Source organism: Phalacrocorax aristotelis, chromosome 27 (genome assembly GCF_949628215.1).
Source record: "Phalacrocorax aristotelis chromosome 27, bGulAri2.1, whole genome shotgun sequence".
Classification (NCBI taxonomy): Eukaryota; Metazoa; Chordata; class Aves; order Suliformes; family Phalacrocoracidae; genus Phalacrocorax; species Phalacrocorax aristotelis.
In genome coordinates, this window is record NC_134302.1 from 1,447,451 (window position 1) to 1,470,606 (window position 23,156).

General features: G+C 43.5%; 1 protein-coding gene and 1 pseudogene across 1 annotated transcript in view; one reads left to right on the forward strand and one right to left on the reverse strand.

Moving 5' to 3' along the window:
• The window catches only part of LOC142048798 (uncharacterized), a 412,363-nt gene that overhangs the window by 304,043 nt on the left and 85,164 nt on the right, over positions 1–23,156 (forward strand). The window lies entirely within an intron of this gene.
• On the reverse strand, positions 954–22,275 carry LOC142048771 (protein ELYS-like; annotated as a pseudogene).

A 23,156-nucleotide genomic window follows, 5' to 3' on the forward strand; every position in this document is an offset into this window, starting at 1 on the left:
CATGGCTGCTAGAGGTCCTGCAGAAGAGGGGCCTGGGGTTGCAAGGAAGGCCCCCCAAGGGGTCCTGCGTGGGCTGGAGCAATCCTCACACAGCTACAGAGCAAAGGGAGGAGTCCTGAGGTTGGACTGTGCCCGAGAGCCCTCCACCGGCCCCAGAGAAGGCCCACGGTGGGCTTTTGTGCCCAAGCAGGGCCAAGGGAGGGCTCCTGAGGCTCAAAGGGAGGGAACAAGGAGGCGAACGGAGGGGTGCTGCGGGGACCAGGGGGCAAGCTGAGGCCTCTGGAGCACATCAAAAGGGGCACTGGGGCGCTGAGAGGTTCTGAGGGGGCAACCGCGTCAGGCTGAGGCAACCCCAGGGGCAACAGAGGGGTTCGGAGGGGACTAGCAGCTATGAGGAGGCCTCCAGGCCTCAGGGGACTGGAAGGGAAGCATAACAAGTCTCCAGGGGATCCGACGGCAAAAAGAGAGTCACCCCCCCTTACATTTCTGAGGCAGCTGGGGTTTATCCACCGCTTTCCCATGCAGTCCCCAGCTCTCCCCAGCTGCCCTCAGCCAGGCAGCTCGCACGCCCACAGGCTACTGGGTAACTTGGAGTCTGCCTCTTTGGGGCAGTCGAGGGAAGAAGAGATGTCTGAGTCAACCGCCAGTACTGCAGCTGTGTGTCAGGAGGAGGACGACACAGAGCCAAAAGGAGAGGAATTTGAAAGAGAGGAGATGGCAGGAGTGACTTGGGACAAGGAGGAAGTTGGCAAAGTTGAGCAGAAAATTCATGTACGTTCCAGTGCTGGGACCACTTCAGGTTCTCCACTTAGTTGTGTCCCTAAGCTGGCCTTTTCTTTAACAGATACAAACCTCAATGCAAATTGAACACTTCGCAAACACACACACACGGGTGTGCGCACACACACACTCTCTCTTACATATACACGAGAAGCAACTGCTTTTTGAAACATTCATTCTGTCGTTCTATAACTGGAACATTTTTGTCCAGATTTGGTAAGGGGTGTCCCAACAAATGCATCGCACAACTCTGCGTCAGGGACAGGATGGGTCATGGCTGGTGGTTCTGTAACTCTAGGAGCAGAGTTCAAAGGCAAAGGTAACTGACCTTCATTCCCCTCAAGTGCAAACGTAACAGAATTCAGGTTTATTTGGCCATACCACCTGTAGGAAAATCATCTGACAACTACTGGCCTCTTTTCTGCTCTTTATAATTCTCCCTGTTTTTAACTAAAAGAAGCAGAAATGAAGCAGAAACTGGGCAGCAAGTGGGAAAAGATTACTATTGGATTCCCCAGTCAAGTCTATCAAGTTCTGTACACCAATAGCTTGATGGTAATCAGAGTTTTAGTTTCAGCCATCTTGAATTCCAAAAACACATTTACCATCATGTAAATATATGCATTTGCATAAAAAGTATTATCATAGCAGAAAAATCTCTCTCCAAATATTACTTATGATGTGTTGATTCTTAAATGTTATACACTGTATGTGCGAAAGAGCCAAACAAAGCTTTAGTCAGGTGCACCTTCCCTCCAGAACACTAACAGAATTCAAATCGATGATTCTCTCCCTCTCCAAGCATGTAGCTCAAGATTAAACCTTGTTGAAAGGCTGCTTACCTCTCATACTGTGAGCAACTGGGTTTCTGCTCCTTTCCTACCCATACCTTTCTAAGTTTGGACAACACACGATTGCTGAAAGTTGCTCTTGGATGCACATTTCCTGCACTAGCTGGTTTTGTTACTGTCCAGAATGGCTTTGGTCTTGTGGCTGTGAAGCAAGAGGGAAAAACGATCAGCCTTGTGTAATGAAAGCGATGGTGAGTTGTGCGTTATATTCTCCCCTGAAAAATTACCTGCTCTTGGTCCGGATGAAGGCAGATGGTAAGGCTTGGCTCTTCCTACAGCCAGCTGCCTCTGACCTCCAGGAAGGGTCTTGCCACGTTAGCCTGATAGAGAATTTCTGGCAACTGCTCTCTGTCTCCAGCGAGGATGACCATCATTCTGATGAATGAAATGGGTAAAGCAAGAAGTTAACTAATTGCAAGAAATTAATTGCACAGATCTTTTGGTGCTATTTCGAATTAGTGAATACGCTTCCTCTACAGGTGCAGTAACATACACCACGGCACAGAACAGCAGCAAGTTCTGCCCATCAGCGCACACCAGCTTCACCCCGTATTTTTAGCCAAGCGGAAGGAAGACTAGAATAATAACAGAACCTACAACTTTAAGTTAAAACCATTACCCGCACTCTGCAGAACCTGATTCTGACACACTTGTCAGCACCCACAAGTTTCACATGGCTGACAAAACAGCAGCCTTTCCCTTGTTTTTCCTGAAACGCCACTGCCCCAGGTGACTGAATCTCCAGGGCAACGGCGGGTTACGTTGGACAAAAGGAAGTGAGGATTAAAACGAGGAAGAGAAAGCTACCTACACACCCCTTCCCCCTGGATGGAAGCTTTCAAATGCAGGACCTAAACCTTCCAAAGCCACCTGGGTAAGTTTGCTTCCCTGGAGAACTACGGTTCCCCAAAACAGCACATGGATCACAGAACCACAACAGAAGTTCACATAACAGAAAATTTGATCTGGCCATTTTGAGATACAGAAGTTAGATAGGAATTGCGGTCCTAAAAGTGGTAAAATGAATGTTGTAGAATGGCAGAGTTCATGCTATAGCTTGAGGAAATAATAAAAATAAGAACAACCCATGACACAAACTTTTTATCTGTGGATTGGCATCCAGACTGCTCTCAGCTAGAGAAATATAGTTGCATGCGAGATACAAGAGATGATGTACAACACACTGTTCATTCCACAGTGACCCAAACAACTTTCAGTAATCTGAACCCTACATAACATACATCTCGAATAACTGAATGGTAAGACTGGCTGACAGAAAAGGTACCTATTTATTCCTCAGATGCAAACAAACTCTTTGAAGTGGAGGCAACAACGGTCTGTAACATTGAATTTACAGCTTCACAGAGTAGCGCTGGAGTAGGGGAATTTTTTGTTCAACTATTGGGTTCAGCTGTAACGTAAGGTGTAGAGGCTTATTCCTAGAATTTGAACGAACGGTGTGAAAAACAAAGCAGGATTTTTATCTGTAGTCTCAAAACCGGTTAGTAGCACCTAAGAGAACCTTGCACACTTGACAGAACTTTCACACTTACCATAGGATGAATGTTCATCGCCTGGTTCAGCTGTAGTGCTGGCATACAGTTGGCAAGCTGCAGGTGGTGGACTAAAAGAATTTCACGATTCTGTAAAAATTTCTCCAAACACTTCTACGAGAAATAGCATATTTTAAAACATATATGACGATACGGCCTCTTCTCTTTGCAAAGAGGGGATTAAGATTTTTTTCTTGCCCACACTTACTTGTTCAGAGTCTGTGAAAGGCAGCTTCAGGAAGTCTTCCACTAGTCCCATCTCCCGACAGATGTCATACGTGTCTTTTAATAGCTCTTCCTCCTTTAACTTAGTGGTGTGTTGCTGCAGCAGACCCCAAGCCTCCGCCATGCACCTGTAGTTAATTTTTTGAGATGGTAAGGAATGTTAATAGTATCGCCAAAAAGATGCCCCACAATTATTGTGTTCAAAGGTTAAAGGAAATGTAGGGGATCGTCATTCCTAGTATTTGTTCTCCACCTCTCACAGTATTGGAATGCCAAAATGGTGGGATATATTTCTTTACCTATTGGACAACAGCACAGTGAGGAAAAGCTGTACTTCACGACTGCTTGAGAACGATGGCTTCATCCATCGTCTGTGTGTATCTGAGGGCTCGCCCATGCTCTCCTTGTCACATGAGGGACTGAATAATTCTCATGTGTTGCCATGACACAGGTTTGATTGTAGCTGGGTGAAAGAGCAGGGCCAGGGAATTCTGTAGGAGTTAGAGATCAGGTTTATTAAGAGACATACACACACACGCACACAACAGAACTATTCAAAAGTGTCTTCAGTAAGGGTGAATGCCTGTTAAATAAACTTAGATGATGACTAACTACTGAAATCCTTGATACAGGACAGGGAAATATAAATCCTTTAGTATTTGCAGAAAAAAAAACCAAGTTAGCCATATAGAACAAAGGGAGTCTTTTAAAAGGAGTGATTCACACATGGCTAGGATAATCAAATCTCTGTATGCAAACACTTCTTATAAATACAAGTTATTCTCTCAGAGAAACAGGTTATATTAACATTGTGACAGGCAATGAACAACCTTCAGCACCCGAAGGAACATGAATTAGATTGAAAAGTCACTTTTGCGGTCTTCTGTCTCAAAGCTTGCTGCTAGGATGGCAGTTCGAATATTTAAAGTACCTAAACCACTGCTTTTGAGAAAGTGCTCAGCTACTCTGCGCAAAACAACATGAACAGATGGCTTTGACAATTCACGCCAAGCATTATTAACGTTGACTTCTTCATTGTCTTAATCCATTTCCTGCCAAGTAATCAGAATAAAATTTCAAATCATCATTTATTGCTGAAGGTGCTGCTGAAGCAATATTAGAAAAAAAGCTTCTAATATGTTATCATCTGGTATTAGCTAAGCACCAGGTTTTTTTTAAATCACTTGATAGATCATAGCTTTGTACTGCAACATATGCCTAACTAAACTGTCACATGCTTACTTCATAATCATTGTGATCTAGAAGGCAAAAGCCTTGAATAAGTTTAGTGAGGCTCCAAGAGATGGCAAAGGCAGCTGCGAAGGAGTCGACGGAAGTTTCTGTTTTGTTCGGAAAGGAATGTATGATGTCTAGCAGCAAGTAAATTGTCTGATAACAAGTATCTAATTAAGGCTATTAAATTTGCAAGACCAACAATTATCACATTACATTCAGAAAGGTATAATGAAATAAGAATGTGATAGCGGTAGGAAGCAGAAAATAATAATAATAATGTATTAGTCTTGCCATTTTATGCTGTTGTAATGTGAAGATAGTCAGGTCCTAGCAACAAAATTGCATTCTGAATAAATGAACAGAGTGAAAGACTCTGATTTCTGAAAGGCATTAAAAAAGTTTACTTTTCGATATTTAAATACTTCCCTTTTAAACCCAGGTTCTCTCTTCAGTCAGTGGAGCTACCGGTTGGACATTCAAAACGTGAACAGCCAATGCTTGATTATTACAGCAAACAAATTTGGCAGGTTTTTTTTCCCCTCCTTTCCAGCGTATATAAAACAATGTAAACTCTGGTGTCCTTACAGCACAGCTTAGCTCTGAACAATTAAAACTGGATTAAACCAGCACGTGGATCACTCATTGGCAGTGTCACTTTCTCTTTCTGACAGCTGGTTTTAGGGATGCATTCTAATCAGAGAGCTCCGGGGTGCAACAGTGTTTTGAACCCCTTGGTCTTCAGGCTCCCCTCTCGGGCCAGGCAACAACCGACCAAAGCAAATCTGTGTATTTCAGCAGCTTAAAAATTAAGTTTCTGCCCAATGACTTTTCTCTTCTCTCTGTTTATTATTCTGTGTGCCTGCACTTTTAAGAGAACAAAAGCAAGCCCTTTTTTGAGAAATACTAAGGGAGCTTTCTACCTCTAATATTGCTTAGTTAAACTGTTTTCTCATAGCAAAAAGACTTTGCAACAAAACGTTAAAAAAAACCTTAAAAATCCACACTACAAGGAAATAAAACAATGCTGCTGTCTACAACTGCATTCTAAATGAAATATTTTCACTTGTATTGTGTTTGAAGCATAAATTAGAAGATGTGTGAAACACGTACGTGATAAACATTCCAGAACACTGATGTGCGTATAGTGAAGGTGTAATAGAAATAACTCAGAAGGGTACAATTGCATGTTTGTAGTTTTCTTCAATGCCTTCTAGCAAATAGAGCTCCAGCAGTGCCTGAAATGAAAAATCAGAACTTGTTTAAAAACTCCTGTCTTTGATAAATCATTGTCTCTGGGGGAGGGCTGGGCTGGGGCTGGGGTTTGTTGTTGTTGTTGTTGTTGCCTTCAGCGAACAAACACTCACATGTAAACTAGGAGGTGGGTATTTCCCAGTTCCTCCTTCCTCTCTCCGCCACAACTTCTCAGCCTGGTCTCCTAACTGGGAAACCATCCCATCGATCATCGGGCAGTCAGAGTCCCATTTTCCTCTGGAACAAAATGTAGCGAGGATTTGACAGAGGAAAACAGTAATTCCAGCCTCTCGGTGTCACAGATTTCCTCCAGCCAGAAAAAAACAAAACAAAACAAAGCTCCCACCAGTCCAAGAAAGGACCAAACAGACAAAGGCATGATCAGGACTTGAAATAGACTTGAAAGAAATTTCTGAGTCAGATGGAAGGTGTTCATTAGAGCATAGTGAATTATTAAAGGAGTTCCAAGTAGGAATCCTAGAAGCTCCCTTATTAAGGGGAAAGTTGCAATGACCTTTTAGTGTTCAGGTTTTCTTTTTTGTCGCATATTCTGGTTTTGGCTGGGAAAGAGTTAATTCTCTTCACCGTAGCACCTGTAGCAGCCAGGGACCTTTCCAGCTTCCCACGCTCTGCCCCGTGGGCAAGAGGCCGGGAGGGGTGGGGCCACGGCCAAGACAGCTGACCCCGACTGGCCAATGGGGTGCTCATTCCATACCACGTGGCACCATGACCAGTCTATTAACCGGGGCAGCGGGTGCACGGGGGGGCAGTTGCGGCTCAGGGACTGGTGGCGTTGGGTCTGTGCAGTGAGTGGCTGCGTCACATGCTCTTTGTTTTGGTGGTTCGTTCCCCCTTCCTCCCGCCCGCCCCGGGTTTCGCCTCTCTCATTATTTTCCTTTTCATTGCATTATTATTGTTGTTGTTGTTATTTTTGTTTTATTATAATTATTAAACTGTTCTTATCTCAACCCTTCTGATGCCCTCCCCCATCCTGCCAGTGCGGGAGTGAGTGAGCGGCTGTGTGGGGCTGAGTTGCCAGCTAAACCACATCATTGCATTACTTGTAACACAAAGGAAGGGTAAGCAAAGATTTTTAAGTGCCAAAACCAGCCACTCTTCTACTGCCCAACAGAGGAAACACGACAGTACCAAAATACCAGGAGCATTCTTTAACACAAGTCTAACGCCTCCAATGGGAGTGTTCCAATACACAGCAGTGAGACCACAGCAGGGAAATGTCAGGTTTTGTTCTCAGCATCTCACTTTTGGTACTGAAAAAAAGTCACGTTCAGAAAGCTGAGCCCACAGCTAAATTCTAGTATCATCTTAAGCAGCATTTATGTGCCTACACACATACCATTACAATTACGGATGGCTGTCCTTTTAAAAATCACATTCTTCAGAAGCCCATCACAGTCTCCTGATGACTGTGACGCCAGCCTTTAATTTCCCAGTGAGAAAAAGCAGAAGCCGCACACTCGAGGTGGTGCTTCTAAGGAGGCCGTGAGCCTGTACGAGAGTTACCTGAGAAGGAAGCTCAGGAAGAGGAACTTGAAAGCCAACGCCTGACATAGAACAGCTTCCACCTGGACCCTCTTGCAGCACCTTAAGGGTTCACGGTGCCACAGCCTGAGCTTCTTTAGCTCTTTCTTTAGTTTTCAGTACAGCTGCCAAAGAAAAATCTATTCTCATCTAACCCAAAGCATACCACCTATATGCCAGGGAGCCAGCCCAGGAAAGGGAGTTCCCATGAGGAAGGGACTTTTACCCAGTAGCCGGTAGAGCACCTGGTGTGCCAGCTGCGTGGACCTCTGACCATCTCCTAGTCAAGGAGAGAGATTATTTTTGTTTTTTAAAACCTGCTTTCTTCTGTGTCCAGAACACTTGTTCTGCAAACGCCGTACCTTGCTGACCTGGCCGTGACCGATCCTGTCCTCATCACACGACCTTTTCCAGTAGTAACAAATCACACAGACTGGCCAATTAAGTGCGCTTCAAACAAATGATGATACCAACAAATGGGACTAAGCAGAGGTACTGTTTACAGAAAATCCATTCGCTGCCACTTCTGAATTTGCAGTGGAATATTTCTAGAGCTTTCCTCTAAGTCTTACCTTGATAAACGCTCAAGTTTCTGTTGGTGACCAGTGTAGTAGCTCTGAATCAGAGGATAATTGTAGAAAGGTCTAGACAAGTGCACATAATCATCTACAGGCAATAAAGTAAAAGTATGATAAAGAAGAAACATCACACTTTTAACCTACAGTTTTTGACTAAAAAGACAGAAGAACATACAAGCTAAGCATCAAGAAGCACAGGCCAGCCTCCGACATTGAAAGAAGGCAATCCTCCTTCTGCCTTTGCTAAAAGAGACCTAAGACACAAGACTCAATTCCTTCTTGTCCCAAGTGCCATTTCAAGTTTACAGCTGAGGTAGCATCCAGAACGTGTAGTGTCAGCCAAAGTTCGCTAGAAAAAAACCTCCAGTTCTCAAAGGGAATGGCTTTTTAAACATGTCACGTGAGCATGTATTAGACAATTAAGGCTGACAATAGGATTTATAACCCATCCAAATGGTGAACTATTTCCAAGGTGTGTTTTTTCTCAAGCAATCAGTAAAAAGTTTGAAGCGTGCAGGTCATGCTTTTACTGTGAAAACAAGCATTCCCGTGTTGGTGCTTTAATAGTTATTTGTTTAAAATCCCAACTATTTCAAGCTGTGGACATGAGCGACTCTTTGAATCAGAGGCTTATTGCTATTTCTGAGAAACATCCAGGAAAGAAACTGCTTGTGTTATTCTACATTTTGTCATTGAAAAAAACAGTAAAATCTCAGTTTCAGCAGCAGAACTTCAGCATACACTGTCACTGAACCAGCACGACTTGGTATTGATGAAACGTTTACAAAAACATGGCTCAGCATGTGTTCATAGGAACCACTTCCTGGACCGTCTCCTTGTTACAAAGGCATTACCATTTATGCTTACCTAAGCCCACTCGTGCATACACAGAAATGAGGCTGGTTACTGCCTGCTTATTTGCCAAGTCCACAAAACCTGAAGAAAAGCATCACAGGATTTTCTTATGCAATTTGTTTCGTTTTTACGGAACTCCCTTCATGGCACTAAATGGAAAGTAGAGAAATAACACGGTAGAACTCTTTGCCTTTGCATTTTTCACTCTGTATCACTTCCTTATTGGATGAAAAAGCCCACAGTCATCACCAAGACAAAAAGCAACCCCGACAAAGAAGCAGATTCACTGAAGGTTAAATAAAAAAAGAGGTAAAGCCTGAACTGTTAAATCCACTCATGAATAGACACCTGGTTTTCACGTAGCAGAGACGTTTATTCTAGCAAAGGGATATTCTCTTTTACCCTCAATGAGCGAAGAACAATTTGTAATATGAAAAGCTATAGAAACTCATGTAACTTACATGTTACTCATTTATGCTTCCTTTCTATTTTTAGTAACTTCCAATACAATATTTGCATGCAATTACACACTGCTAGCTAACAATTAAAGAGAGCAATTTTCAGCATTGCCACATCCCGTTGCGGTAATTTCAAGCCGGGTGCTCGCACAGCTCCTTGCTGACCGCAGCCTCCCCACCCACTCGCACCAGCCCCGCAACTAACTCTTGCCCTGAACTCAACGCGCGTTAAGTGGCAGCCCCAACCCCTCCCATTTAAGCCCCTTCTCCCCGCTACATCCGACTTTCTGCCAATCAGCAAAACCAACAAAAGCTCCTGTTTCCACAATTACAGCCCCAGCATCATTCCAAATCTTAATAAAATGTACCAGAGAGTTAGAAATACTGTGACAAACCTTTTCCAGCCAGCTCGTGTGCTGCTGTTAGAAAACAGTTTAAGCCTGTGCTAAGGTTGCTCAAAAGCAACTGGCGGTGCTGCAGAGCCTGTAACCTCTGCGGGTCAGTGGAGGTGCAAGAGCTGTCAAGCAGTGGAACACCGTTTCAAGAATAAGTTTTAAATCGTTAGTCTACAGAGCCATTTCAGAGTTTCCAAGTACACTTAAAAAAATGGGTGCAATACTGTATACAAGCAGATTACTGAATAAGCTCAACTAGAAAGAACGATTCTATGTTTGCGAATGACTGCACTAGTACTCACAGATTTGCTGAAATTCATCTGTTGCAGAGGTGACTTTGCCCAACGTCCAGTCAAGAAGAAACCGTAAATTATCAGCAGAACTTGGCTGTTCTTTAAAAAAAGAGAACAAAAAAGAAATGAATCAACAATTCCAAACTAAAAAATATGCAACACAAAATCAACCTAAGACGGATTACCTTTAGATGCCCAAAGTTTAATGCAGCCAGTCAGAAGTCCTAAAGAACCTGACTGGACAGCAGCTGACGAGACCACGACTAACTGCTCCTCCTAAACGTAACAGACAAAAGAAAAGGAGAATCCCACCTGCTTTCAACATCTGAACCATATAACAGTAAATGCTTGTTTCTAACTGTACACTCTCCCAGGCACCACAAAGTCCATTCGTACACGTGCAACTTATTCCATTCTTTTTCTTAATTCCAGCTACAGCCTGGACTGCTTGTTGCACTGAGGAGCAACTTACCGAAGGCTAATTCTAATCTTTACTTGCATGCCTCTGCATTATAGTCTCAATTTACTGAGTTTCAATTAGCTATTCTCAGTAACACCCTCTGCTAATATCTGTTACGCATGTTGTGCACACAAGTTTGCCATCAGGGATGCATGAAAGGGACAGAACAAGCAGAACTCTGCAACATTTGCGTGGAAACAGTGAAGCCAAGGTCAAGCAGCTTTCTAGACAATGAAGATATGAAGAAGTTCTGACACCCAAAACATGAAGCTGTAATTTTCTAAAATGACAGAAAAGAAGTGAGACATTTAAATTCTAATAGGTTTCGATTTTAGGCACTTCAAACACTGCAGTTTAATGCCGTGGTAATCCTTCAGAAGGGCAATGCACAGGCAGGCACAGACATGCGCTGTTAAGGAGTAGCTTATGGCAGCTGGTTCTGGTACTTCTTTCACGTGAAATGATCCCTCGTCAATTTTTACTTGTTTTGGGGTTTTGTTTTTTGTTTGTTTCTTTGTTTTTTTTAAGCACATTCAAAAAGTATCTTTCCCTTCTAGGTGAAATCATCACATTCAAAGTGATTTTTACACATTAGGATACACACGTGAGATTTCCCTCTTCTTCTGAAAACTGGTTTCAGAAAAGGAAACTCACTGAGCACGACCTACGGCGGCAAACAAAACTCCAAACAAAGCCTCTTATCCCTAATTCTCAAATTTGTCTTACTAACATTCAAAAGAAAACCCTGCTCAAACGCCTAACAAGTCTCTGAACGATATAGTCAAAATTCAGCTACTGAACTGTAACAGCTGTCAGAAAACTGAAGCTGACATCAGATCATCCAATTTGAATGTCAGAGTCTACATCAGGCTTGCAAAATAAACAAGCTGTGGGCTAGGTCAACTTGCCAAGAAATTCAGTTTAGCTATGACACTGTGCACAAGTGCTCTCTGCCCTAAAGCACATCCACAAATCTGGTGAAGAATCCAGCAGACGGGAAGACGAGGGCGCGGAGAGACTGCTCTCCACTTCCCACTGATGGCTCCACTGCCTGATGACTCGCCAGCTGATCATTTAGCTTAGAGCCTGCCCGGGTGAAGATCGGTTCTTCGTCGCAAAGGCTGCATCTCACATGAAAGTCCTTCAGAGGAGAAAGGTTGGTGCCCTGCAAATGGGAAACCTCTGAAGGAGGGGGGTGAAGTCACTGCGGTGGGAGAAAGCAGAGAGAAGGTGGTGGGTGTCACGAGCTAAAGGTGACTGAGGTGTTGCAGCAACAAGAGGGCAGTCCAAGAGGAGTCAATTGGGCGACTGCAGCACAAGGCAAAGGCTACAGAGGTGAAGGTCTGCTTTGAGAGGCTGCAGCAAAGACGACCGATGAAGGGAAAATGCAGGGAAGTGGTGAGGACGTCATCAGGTAGAGCTGCCAAGGGTAATTGTTTGCTGCAGCCCACGTCCTTGGAAGCAAATGATCACGGAGAGTGCAGCAAGCGGCTGTCGGCAACAGCTCGCATCCGAGTGAGACACCCCCATCGTCAGCTCCTGCACGGAACCTCATGCTTTCAGAGGCTGACGGGGGGAAGGTTGTTCTGAGGGAACGATGCTTCCTTTTCTCCATTCTGCCCTCTTTTTCCAAGGTAATCAGGGATCAAAACCCAAACTCAGGACTACGCAGGCAGTTGGACTGATGGGTAAAATAAAGAAGTAAATGCTTTCCCTGCCCTCCACAACATTTTTGCTCTTGCTCCTAGAGCAGCGCTGTCTTCCTTTCTAGACATTCAGGCCCTGATCGTGCTTCAACAGGAGACAATGTTGTTTTTACACTCCTAAGAGGGGACCTAAAACATTACCATTTGCATAAAACTGGCAGGGTACAACTGCAACGATGCCTGTGGATGGGCAGGAGGAGCATAAAATGATCCCTGACACTGAAAGCAGTGCAATAGAAAACTTAGGAAAGGTACATCTCTTGACATCAAGGTGCTGTGCTTTGAGCTTCAGTTCAGAGTCATTTCATTTGATAACCATCACCACTTCACGGGCTGCGTTACAGAAGCACCCAACCCCCAGACTCAGCAGACTGTCAGACATGTGTCACAATAGTACAGACCTTGTCATAAGTAGATGGTTTTCTTGACCATGTGTATTCACTTGCCAACAGAAGATTGATACACTGGTGTCAGGAGATATTACTGTAAAGGACAAGACATTGTTTCTTGTTGCTAGAAAATACCATGTATCTGATTTTTTAAAACACCACTTCCTATTTTGGCTTCGTTACATCACTCATGAAACACAACGCTCACTAAGAATAATTTAAAAAAATTACACCATAGCAAACACCTCTGTGATAGGTTTCAGTCATACTGCCCCCCTTTTCGAGTTCAAATTGTACCTGCCCTAAGCCAAATCAAATACACAATTATCAGCTAATCAAGTTTTCCACACAGTAAGAATGGATCAAGACCTTTAGCTAGATGAATAGTTTACCAAAAAAATATGCTAGCAACACATACATTGCTACTTTTAGAAAGCATACAAATAATTGTCGAATATACTTGTATCACTCGGCTGGCCTTCTTCACTGCCAGATTTGACTCAATTACAAGTTTTAGGAATAGCTCCTTTCCAGCATAGTCAGGATGAAAGAACACAACGATCACACAAAACAAATACAAAATCCCCAAACGCAAAACACAGGGAATTGGAATAAATATTTTAACATAAAACATTGGCAATGTTATACTCGAGTTCTCTCAGGAAGTGGGGAAGGTCTGTCTTCTCTGGGGAGAAGGCATTCTCCAGATGCAAGCTAAGTAGGTGGTGCATCCTTTACCCTGACAGAGCAGGGAACCAGGAGACAGGTTGTTTGGCAAAATGTGTCTCTGTTCTCTGTTGAATTCTTCATTACTTCTTAGGGAGCTTCCCACGCTTTACTGTGTTTCATCGTGAACTCCTGGGCCCTTTCGGTGGTGTCAGCCACTGAAACTGCCTTTGAGGGTATCAATTATTTTCATAATTCAGAAGCTGACTTCATCGCTAACCTCAATCCACATCCAACAGAAGCTCACGTGTGCCTAGAACTTGAATAGTTTCTGAATAAAAGCTAATTAGAAACCATCAGGAGAATTACAGGTGCTCCTCCATGCCTCGCACTTCATAAAAAGGAGACAGAAAGGGGCTTTTTTGCTGTTGTTTTTGGCATTTGGTTCTGGGGTCTTTTTTTGGGGGGGAGAGTATTGTTTGTTTCTTTTTAACAAGTTTTTAGAAGGCACACTCTTCAGAAACATGACACAAGTGGAGAAAATCCAAAGGTGCTCTTATTAGATTTTGACACACTGTGTTAGAGGGTGGCACCACAAAAGAGGTGGAAGCTGCCTCTTTAGGACTAAGTCAAAGCTAATAAACACAAATAGCCTAGAAAGTCATGCCAGTGTCGTCTTTGTAACACCAGACCTAAGTTAAGGCCAGTAAGGAGCGAGGGAAGGTGAATCACGCATCCAAACAAAAGACTATGACAGTTATCACTGCAGCAGGCTCAAAGATGTGTTCAGAGCATAACCAAATCTGTAAAGCCAGAGATGCAATCTAATTATTGCAAGATAATGAAAGATATTGGACCAGTTTTAACTGTGTATACGGACAAGGAAAGATAAAGTTATTGTCTTAAGGCCTTGCAGGTGTAGGAACCTATTAGATGTAGAGAGGAAAAAATGGACAGGCAGATCATAGACTCATAGAATCATTTTGGTTGGAAAAGACCCTGAAGATCATCGAGCCCAACTGTAAACCTGATACTGCCAAGTCCACCACTAAACCATGTCCCAAAGCGCCACGTCTGCATATCTTTTAAATACCTCCAGGGATGGTGACTTGGCCACTGCCCTGGGCAGCCTGTTCCAATGCTTCATAACCCTTTCGGTGAAGAAATTTTTCCTAACATCCAATCTAAACGTTGTGCTCTAGACCCTTCACCAGCTTCATTGCCCTTCTTTGCACACGTTCCAGCACCTCAATGTCTTTCTTGTAGTGAGGGGCCCAAAACTGAATACAAGATCTGAGGTGCAGCCTCACCGGTGCTGAGCACAGGGCTACCATCACTGCCCTGGTCCTGCTGGCCATGCTATTTCTCATACAAGCCAGGATGCTGGTGGCCTTCCTGGCCACCCGGGCACACTGCCGGCTCATCCAGATGGTTGGGGAAGGTATCAAACAGATCTGGCCCCAGGACCAAGCCCTGGGGAACACCACTTGTGACCGGACGCGAGCTGGATGCAGATGCAGGCGTAGGTTTGAAGAGGGGAAAAAACAAAGTTCAGGGAACATTCCTAAGCAATGGAGGGGATGATCTTACTGTTCAAAGACGAGAGCTGGAGGAGTAAAATGACTGACAAGCATTATAGAGGTGACCCCACCATACATCGCTACAGCATGTCAGCAAGCACTGAAGGAAACAATAGGGTTTATTTTAACAAGTCCCACAGAACCTAAGCACCCAGTTTTTCTTGTTAAATAAGCCCAGCAAGCTAGTCTATGCAGATATTTAAGACTTTCAGACTGTGGGTACAGAACACCACTCATTGCTTAGATTGCAAAACCATTTCGTTTACAACAACCAAAGACGGACACCAGGAACAAACCTGCATCAACGCTGTCTTCTCTGTCAACACGGTTGTGAAAGTTTCCTACAGTGTGACAGCTGAGTAATTTGGTCTTGCTGCTCTGCCCTCTCAAGGGAAAGACTCCAACCCTGAGATCTAAACTGTACCTTTCACCACAGCAGTCCAAACCCTGGGGGAAAAATAACAGCAGAGAGAAAAGGTCATTTTGAGATAAAAGCAGACTTTATTCCAAAGTATGAAAGAATGACTATATCTAATGTAACATGCATATTGAACTGTATGTTTCCCATGCGCTTATTTCTGATGGCAAAGAGAAACTGCACCTGACATACAAGAGAATTAAGTGTCAAATCATAACGGTAAGTTTGGCTGTAAAAGCTTTGCACACTTTCAAAATCTAGCATTTCCTTCCCTCACGTTATTCAGTTCTAAACATGTTTTGCAGAATTCCTTGCACCATCAAGGTTTCTGTAAAAACCTAAATATTCATCTACAAAGAGAGATCTGAAATAATGCAATACATAGGCATGCAAAGCTCTTTGCTCCATGACTTGATTACAGAGCTGATGAAGTTAGAGAAGTCTTGGCATTACACAGCTAAAGCTCTCTTGAGAGGCATTATCTATAGGCACACACCGCTAGAGTGAAAGCGCATCCCTCGGGAGCAGCCATGAGAACTTCTTACTGATTCACAGCCTTCTCTCAAACCATGTCAGCTCCTGCCAGCTCCTGCTCTCTTCTTGTCAGAGGCTAATGGGTGAAATATCCCTCCGCTCCTTCACCAAGTGCAGCCAACAGCAAAACAACATGGTAGATGTGGGATGTACACGGGCAATGCGTTTAGGATCACAAATTCCTACAGAGTCAGCCAGCTACTTTGAGATCTACAGAAACCCCAGCAGGATTGTGTTGAACCTCTGAGACCACCATTTTCTAAGTAAACTTTTACTGAAATGCTGTCTTTCCAATTATAGCAGCCGGTCAAATGGTCTCCCCTACAATGCAAAAATTGATCGTACCTCTTTCGCCCCAAGTTTCCTAAAGTTTCAGAGCTCTCAAATGAACTGACATGAGACAATATATGACCTGATATGTTACATTTAACTCACCTAATCTGAGAAGAGACAAGCTTTCTCTTAACCCTTCTAGGAAACAGTAGTCATAAATATCAAGGCTGTAGAGCACAGAGCCTCTCCTAATGCACCTCAACAAGGAAGAAATGCTCTAAATTAAGATTACTTTCCCCCTCAAAAAATGCTGGAAGGGTTTCAAGCATCCTACTGGGTAGTCCATCTATATTTTAATCACAACATCTTTGGAGCCACTTCTAAAAAATATGTTGGTTTTTTTTTAACAAATCATAGAACCGGTTACTCTGTTTACATGTTTTGCTGGCTTTGAGGGTAGATGTCACAGGTAACTCAACCAAAAAGTAGAAAGAGTTATCTTCAGGGCCACGAAGTTTAAGGATCAGCACTGAAGAAACCCTGTAGGTACATTTCATTTGAAAGCTCAAAAGAAAAACAATATAAACCTGAAGATCAGAAAAGAATAAAGCTATATGACCATCTTTTAAGAAAGGGAGACAGACAGAACCTTATTCAAGTCTGCAGTTTGATTAAACAGAGCTCTTCAAAGCACTGTCCTCTCTTCCTACTTGCCATTCAGTTGGTGTTTAAATGAAGATTAATTTTATTTGTAAAAGCTGCTTCCTCTTCAGGAACTGAATTTATACGGGCTTTTTGTAGATGAGTCTAGTTGGAACACACAACACGGCAGTATAAAACTGTACGACTTGTTTTCAAAAAGTATGGGCAAAGGCTATGCCCAAGAAGATTCAGCAAAAGATTCCCTTCTTCACAGTCATCTCCAAATTTTCATGGTAAATATTACCCCTGCCAACTTCACAGATACTCACTGAGAGAAAAAAATTTGACTTTTCACCCTCTCACGGACGTGCACATCTTACCTCATACGTGACTTGTCCTGATGCCAAGTGTCTTCTGGCAGCGAACGCTAACTGCAACAGATGTAAACTCACAGCATCGCCTTCGCTGGAAAAGGCATAAATTATGACATTTGGTTACAAAGCTGCTTTATACTCCTCGTTACCCTTTCCTTAGATCTAGGCTGAGGTCTCCTTAGTAGCATTGTCTTGCTGAAAAGAAAAACAGCCCTTCCCAAAACCTGAGAACTGGTCACATTTAGCTGCTAAAACACAAAGGAGGAAATCTGGACATTAACAGCTTCTGGGGCAAAGGCTAACCATAGAATCTGAAAGCTTTCAGATATTGTATGGACTAAAAATGGTTGGGAACAGCTCTTCCCAGTAAAGAGTTCTCAATCAAAACTGCTTTACAGTCCAACTAAAAAAGATTGCTGCTCTATGGGCAGCTGAGCTGAGTAAATAGCTTGCTGATGCTGAGAGGGTGAGATCTTCCTCCCTTTCCCTTCCCACCAAAGCTCCAGTCCCTCTCCTGCACACACGGCACCTTCCACACCCTCATTTCAGTCATTAGCCCAGCAGGAAACCACCGACTTGGCTGCTGAACACCTTCCCTGCCAGGCTCAAGCTGGCACGTGGTGTGACTACCAAGCATATCACAAAGCAGTCATCAAGAAACAAAGGAAATCATTTAAGAACGCAAGCGCAAAATATAACCCCTGTTGCTTTGCCTTCATTCAGCAGGTAGGAGCTAGTAGGTCCCTCTTCATCTCCCTTACATCCTGTAAAATGTGCACCATAAGCTCAACACCTTCCGTACCTGAGACAATCTCCTGCACAGCTAAATAAACAAAACAAATATACGTGTGTCCACTGTATGTGAATACATATTAAAAAAAATTAATTCAATGGCTTAGAGTAAGTTTTTATTTCCCTCTCTTGTGTAGGCTGAACAGCCCACAAGTAGCAACATTTGCGAGGACGATTCTCAGGCTCTTGAAAAGTGACAGCATAGACAGGAATCCTTCCTCCTTCAAGCTGAGAGTGGTGCCTGCAGGGTTAAAAAAAGAAAAACCAACAACAAAGAAAAAGAAACCAGGTAAGCCTACTGGCCCTGACTGTTTGTAGAAGGGTGGAAGCATCTTCTGAGGAAGAGCACCTGACATGCTTCGCCTCAAGGCACAGAAGGTCATCGTCCCATCTCAAACACGTGAGTCAAGGAAGCAACTACTTTTTATGCAACAGCCAAGAGGTGAGGAAATTACTGTCCATCACGTGCAATAACCTGGGTTTATCTCCTCCTCTGCCTGCAGAGGAGGAGGAGGAGGAACATGAAAGATCCCTTCAGCTGCCAGGCAAAAGGTTGTTCCTAGTGTTGTCACCTGCTTCAATATTACACTTAAAATGCAGCATCTCTTCTGAGCAAGATGAAAACAGCACCAAACACAAGTAGTTTCTCATTTCTTTACTTGGGCTATGTAAAGCATTTTTCTTCCAGACTTCTGAACCACCTTTGTACTTTCACAATCTATTCTTGCCACCTCACTATCCCTCTACTGTCTATTTATGCATCCAGTAGTTTCCGGTGAGTCACTGCAGGTTTGCTTGAGTGAATCCCTACCTGAATTTCGTCAAATATGCCAAGTGAGATTGCTCTTTGGCAGATTTAAAATCATCTCTCTAATTTTTCTATTGCATATGAATTTACGTGACCCATATTCTCAGTCCAAGTGTTCCAGTCAGGCTTCCATTCACAGGCATCGTCGCTTGGCATGGGTCAATCCCCTCTTTTGGTCAAGGCTGAAATGTGGGAAAGAATGTCTTTTCAGGCACACACCAGCTATTGATCTTTCATGTCACACTAGGTTCAACCCAGAGGCTTTAAAGAGTCTTATCACCAAAATCCCATCATTAACATAAGACTTTCAATGCATGCCCTAATTACAGGAACTGGTTCTGAGAAATAAGTTTTTTAATCTCTTTCATTGAAATACAGACTGCTTTCACTGACTACTACTGATAGGACAAACTGTCTTCTAGAAAGCGCCTCTATCACATCGTAACTGCTTGACAGACCCCAAAGAAACACGCTTTCTGCAGTTCCCCAGTCCACAGGCACAATCAGGAGAACAATCCTAGCCTGCGGGGAGAAGGCAGTCCACTTAATTCACGTATGACTTAATGGTTACTTCAGAAGGGGATTGCTAAACATTCCCAGATTACACTCAACATTTCTGTCCCGGAAAAAGTGTTCTTTAATTTAACGTACTTCCTCCTCAAGCAAAGCCTTGAGAGCCCTGCACCTCCAGGCGTGACCAAGTGCAAAGGGCGACTTACTCCCGCTGCAGAGTTTTCAGATCCCACAGTGACAGGGAGCCGTCGGAAAAACCCACGGCGAGCTGGTTGCTTCTGCTGATGTAGCGCAAGTGCTGTTACTGAAGGGCTTTGCAGTTGAAAGCAGAGATGTCTCCCTTCCCTGGTCACAGCTTCTTTTCTTTGTGGGCCTTCAGCAGCAATTCTAGTGACAACCTCTAGACCTACACACACAAAACCACACAATAAAGGAATGCGTTATGCCATTTAGGTGGCATTTGAAACACTGACGTGACAACGTGTATAATCTAATTCTACCGTCCCAGGCAAAATACCCATTTATGCAACACTTTGATTGCTATTTCCATTTTGTATGGATTCAGAGAACATGGTCCTCATGACGAAGCTACTTGAAGTGACACCAACTCCTGAAGCCACTGGTGTAAGAGCCAAAACAGTGTATGCAATCCAAATACACCAATTAGAGGTTTCATTCGTCCAAATGCATGGGTCTTGATAAGTCAGATTTAGTTTAAAAGGCAAGCCTAAACTTTGCCCCAAGTCAATTAATGGAAGCAGGAGAACATTCCCAAGAAATAGGGCACGTCCAATACACCTTCCTATCCGGCAGCTGCACCAACTCGGATGGTCAGATTCCTACACCTCCCCGGCAAGAATCACAGTGACAGAGGGATCCTGGTGGGAGGGGGTATTTGTAACATTAAAAGGAGTATGAAGCCACTCCCATTTTTAATCCATTCAGGACTAGACGATGTCAAACCGCCATCTGTAATCACTAGTCATAAATGTCTGCACACTAGTATCTTCAAAGTGGGATGCATATGGTTTGTTTAAAAGACATAATTTTTCTTACTTTTCAAGTTTAAAACCTGCAAGCTCACCTGATGGTTCATTCTCCCTCTGACTACAAGGGAGATCATCCAAACCAAGGTCCACCACAAGTAGATGACCAACATCTGTCGCCACCGCTGCCACTCCAAAGAGCCCTTGCAGAGCCCGGTGTAGGTGCTGAGGGCTCACACTGGCTCCTCTGGGACCAGTAACGGGTTCTATAGCAGTTACCTACAGGAAAACTACAAGTTCATATTAAAGCTGTTTGACAAGATAAACACAAATCACTGAAAATTGAAGCCAGAATTATGAATGTAAGGCTTAAAGTATTGTTTCCAATTATATCAAGAAGGAAAAAAAAAAAAAGCCCTCTACAAACATCTGTTACTGCCTTCCATTCACTAGATTTCCTGCAGTTATTTAACTGAGTTCACTTCAACTGCAATGGTGCATTCTATTATTTTGGCTTACCATTTTCCATTTCCTATAGTTTTCAAGGCCTTTTTGTGCAAGTGGAGAATTAGGTAACTAGGCACTCTACCTGAAAATTTGTTTTACTATCAGTACACTCAGAAGATAATGGTATCATTAAGCCCACAATTTTACAGCAAGCCACTCTCGACTGGATACTCTGAAGTGAAAATATGGTGACACAATACAGGAAAAATACCTCCTGACAAAGAGACGCCCCAAATATTTTCCTGAAACAGCATCATGCAGCACCTGACAACAGAAAAAGCTTCATTTTTCCCATTCAAAAGGACCTACCCTTCCAGGCAGAACAACTGCTGTAACCACGCTCAATGTTCCAGGGTCGTACAGGCAGAGAACACTTCCCTCTGCTTCTCTCAAGCCAACCAGCAGCCCCGTTCCCGTCTGCCAGGAGACCTCCTTCACCACGCGGATGGTGGGAGGCTGCTCACGGGCTCCACTGAAACGGTGTGCAGAGAGCCGCTCCCCCGTCACAGCGCTCACGACCTCCAGCTGAGGGCCACACGCCAGCCAGGCCAGGCCACCTCTCCCTGGAAGAGCAGGGAAAGCTGGCTAAAGCCAACTCCCAAGAGAGGATTGAAAACAACTGGAAAATCACAGTCACTGCCCCTTTGCTTCAATAGAGGTGCCTCACAGAGCAAGAGAGGCTTACCGAATTCCGGTCAGTCATTGAAAATCACCCACTGAACCCTCAAGCAATACATCTTCAAATGAACCACCTTATGATTTTGCATTTGTGCTTGTCATTCCTGCACTGAAGAGTTCTGCTTGTTTGGGATAAAGATTTCAATATGTTGATCTCTCGTCTTTATACCGTATTCAGCTTCGTTTTGCTAGAAATCATCTAAAAACATATGGGAATACAAGTCCTAAAGCATACTTCAAATAGAGCAAATCTCAGCCAATTCTTTTCTCGTTTATTAATTTTGCTTGACACATGCCTACTTTGGGCAGGGATTTGGACTTCAGCAAGGAGTTACCTTAAAATGGGCACTGCGGGAGTGAATTTAATCTTTTACACATGCTGATCACAGAGAGAATTTAGCACATTTAGTTTCACTGAACTACTTCCAACACAAAGGGAGTATTAACTCAGTTACTGCACTTACAGTCACGTAGAGGGATTCTACGTGGTCTTCAAAGAAGCCCGGACACCCAGAGAGGCACCCAGCGCTACATTCGGATCACCTAGAAAGTCAGCTACCTCATCTCCTTAGCCCCTCTCAGCAGCTCAAGATTGGCGCAGGCTGTTGTCATTTCAAAGTTTAACTATACTAATGTTTTAATATTAGCATTTTTCATAGTTTTCTCACAGTTCATCCTTTCTGTTCTCTCAAAACCTGAGGCACCTGAGCAGCACCAACCTGACACAGCTGATGCTGTGACCCCATGCCTCAGGTCACCTCCAGGCAGTAACAACTTCACAGCAAGACCCAGTTTCAAGGAAAAGGCTCACCTCTGCAGAAATGCCCGCGCAGCACAGACCCTCGGGTGAGCTCATCTTCCCCAAGAGCCTGAATGGTCACCTCGGGAAACTGCAGCAGGCTGCTCGTTACCCGAGCCCTGAGGTCCCGCATTCTTCACTCTAAATAATGAAAATATCGCAAAGAGAGACATAGACAGTCTGTTAGCCATAGACATTTCTGAGACTGACACAAGTTTCACAGTTTGCAGTGAATAATCTCCTATCCACCTCCTGTAGCTCTTTTCCTTAACAAAACGGCACTCAGGAGAATCCTTTGCTTTTGCGATGCCTACAAGATCACTAACAAAAACTGTTGCAGAGGTATTGACAGAAAAAATCCCCAATACACTGAGTTCAAGTCTATTCACAGAGGTTAGCAAGATGCGATCTGAGAAGAATCATCTTTTACAAAGCTTCTCAGTAACAGGTAGATGTTTCCATTTGTCCTTTCCCTTGATTTTATACTTTATTCCTTATTGTCCATTGACTTCTAGTAGGCTTCATGCATCATTTATGCCTTGTTCGCTTTAGGCACATTTACTCTGAACATGAAGGAATACAACGTTCTTAACTACCTTCGTTCTCTAACTCTTCCACAAAACGTACTCTTGATACTTTCACGTTACAAGCAATACAGACTTCCATAGCTCAATAGTTACACAGCAGTTTTCCATACACTTATGATGGAAACGTAACACCGCACTTTGAAACACTGATTTTTAGCTATACTTAAAGCCTCATATTCCTTATTCCAGTCCTTTCCTTCCTATTGCCTGTCCTTAGCACTCCTCTGCAGGATTTCACAGACATTTTGTGAGGCGCTCCACAAAGAGTTCATGTTTCAGCACATCACGAGATATATTTTTGTCAAAAAAATTAAAAGCTGAAGTGATTTACAAGATTAACTAGGAGCCTAAATAAGAGATATCCCATACACGTGGAAATACAAACTCCTTCAAGTAACTCTGTTTTGCAGGTTCTGAAATGGTCCCT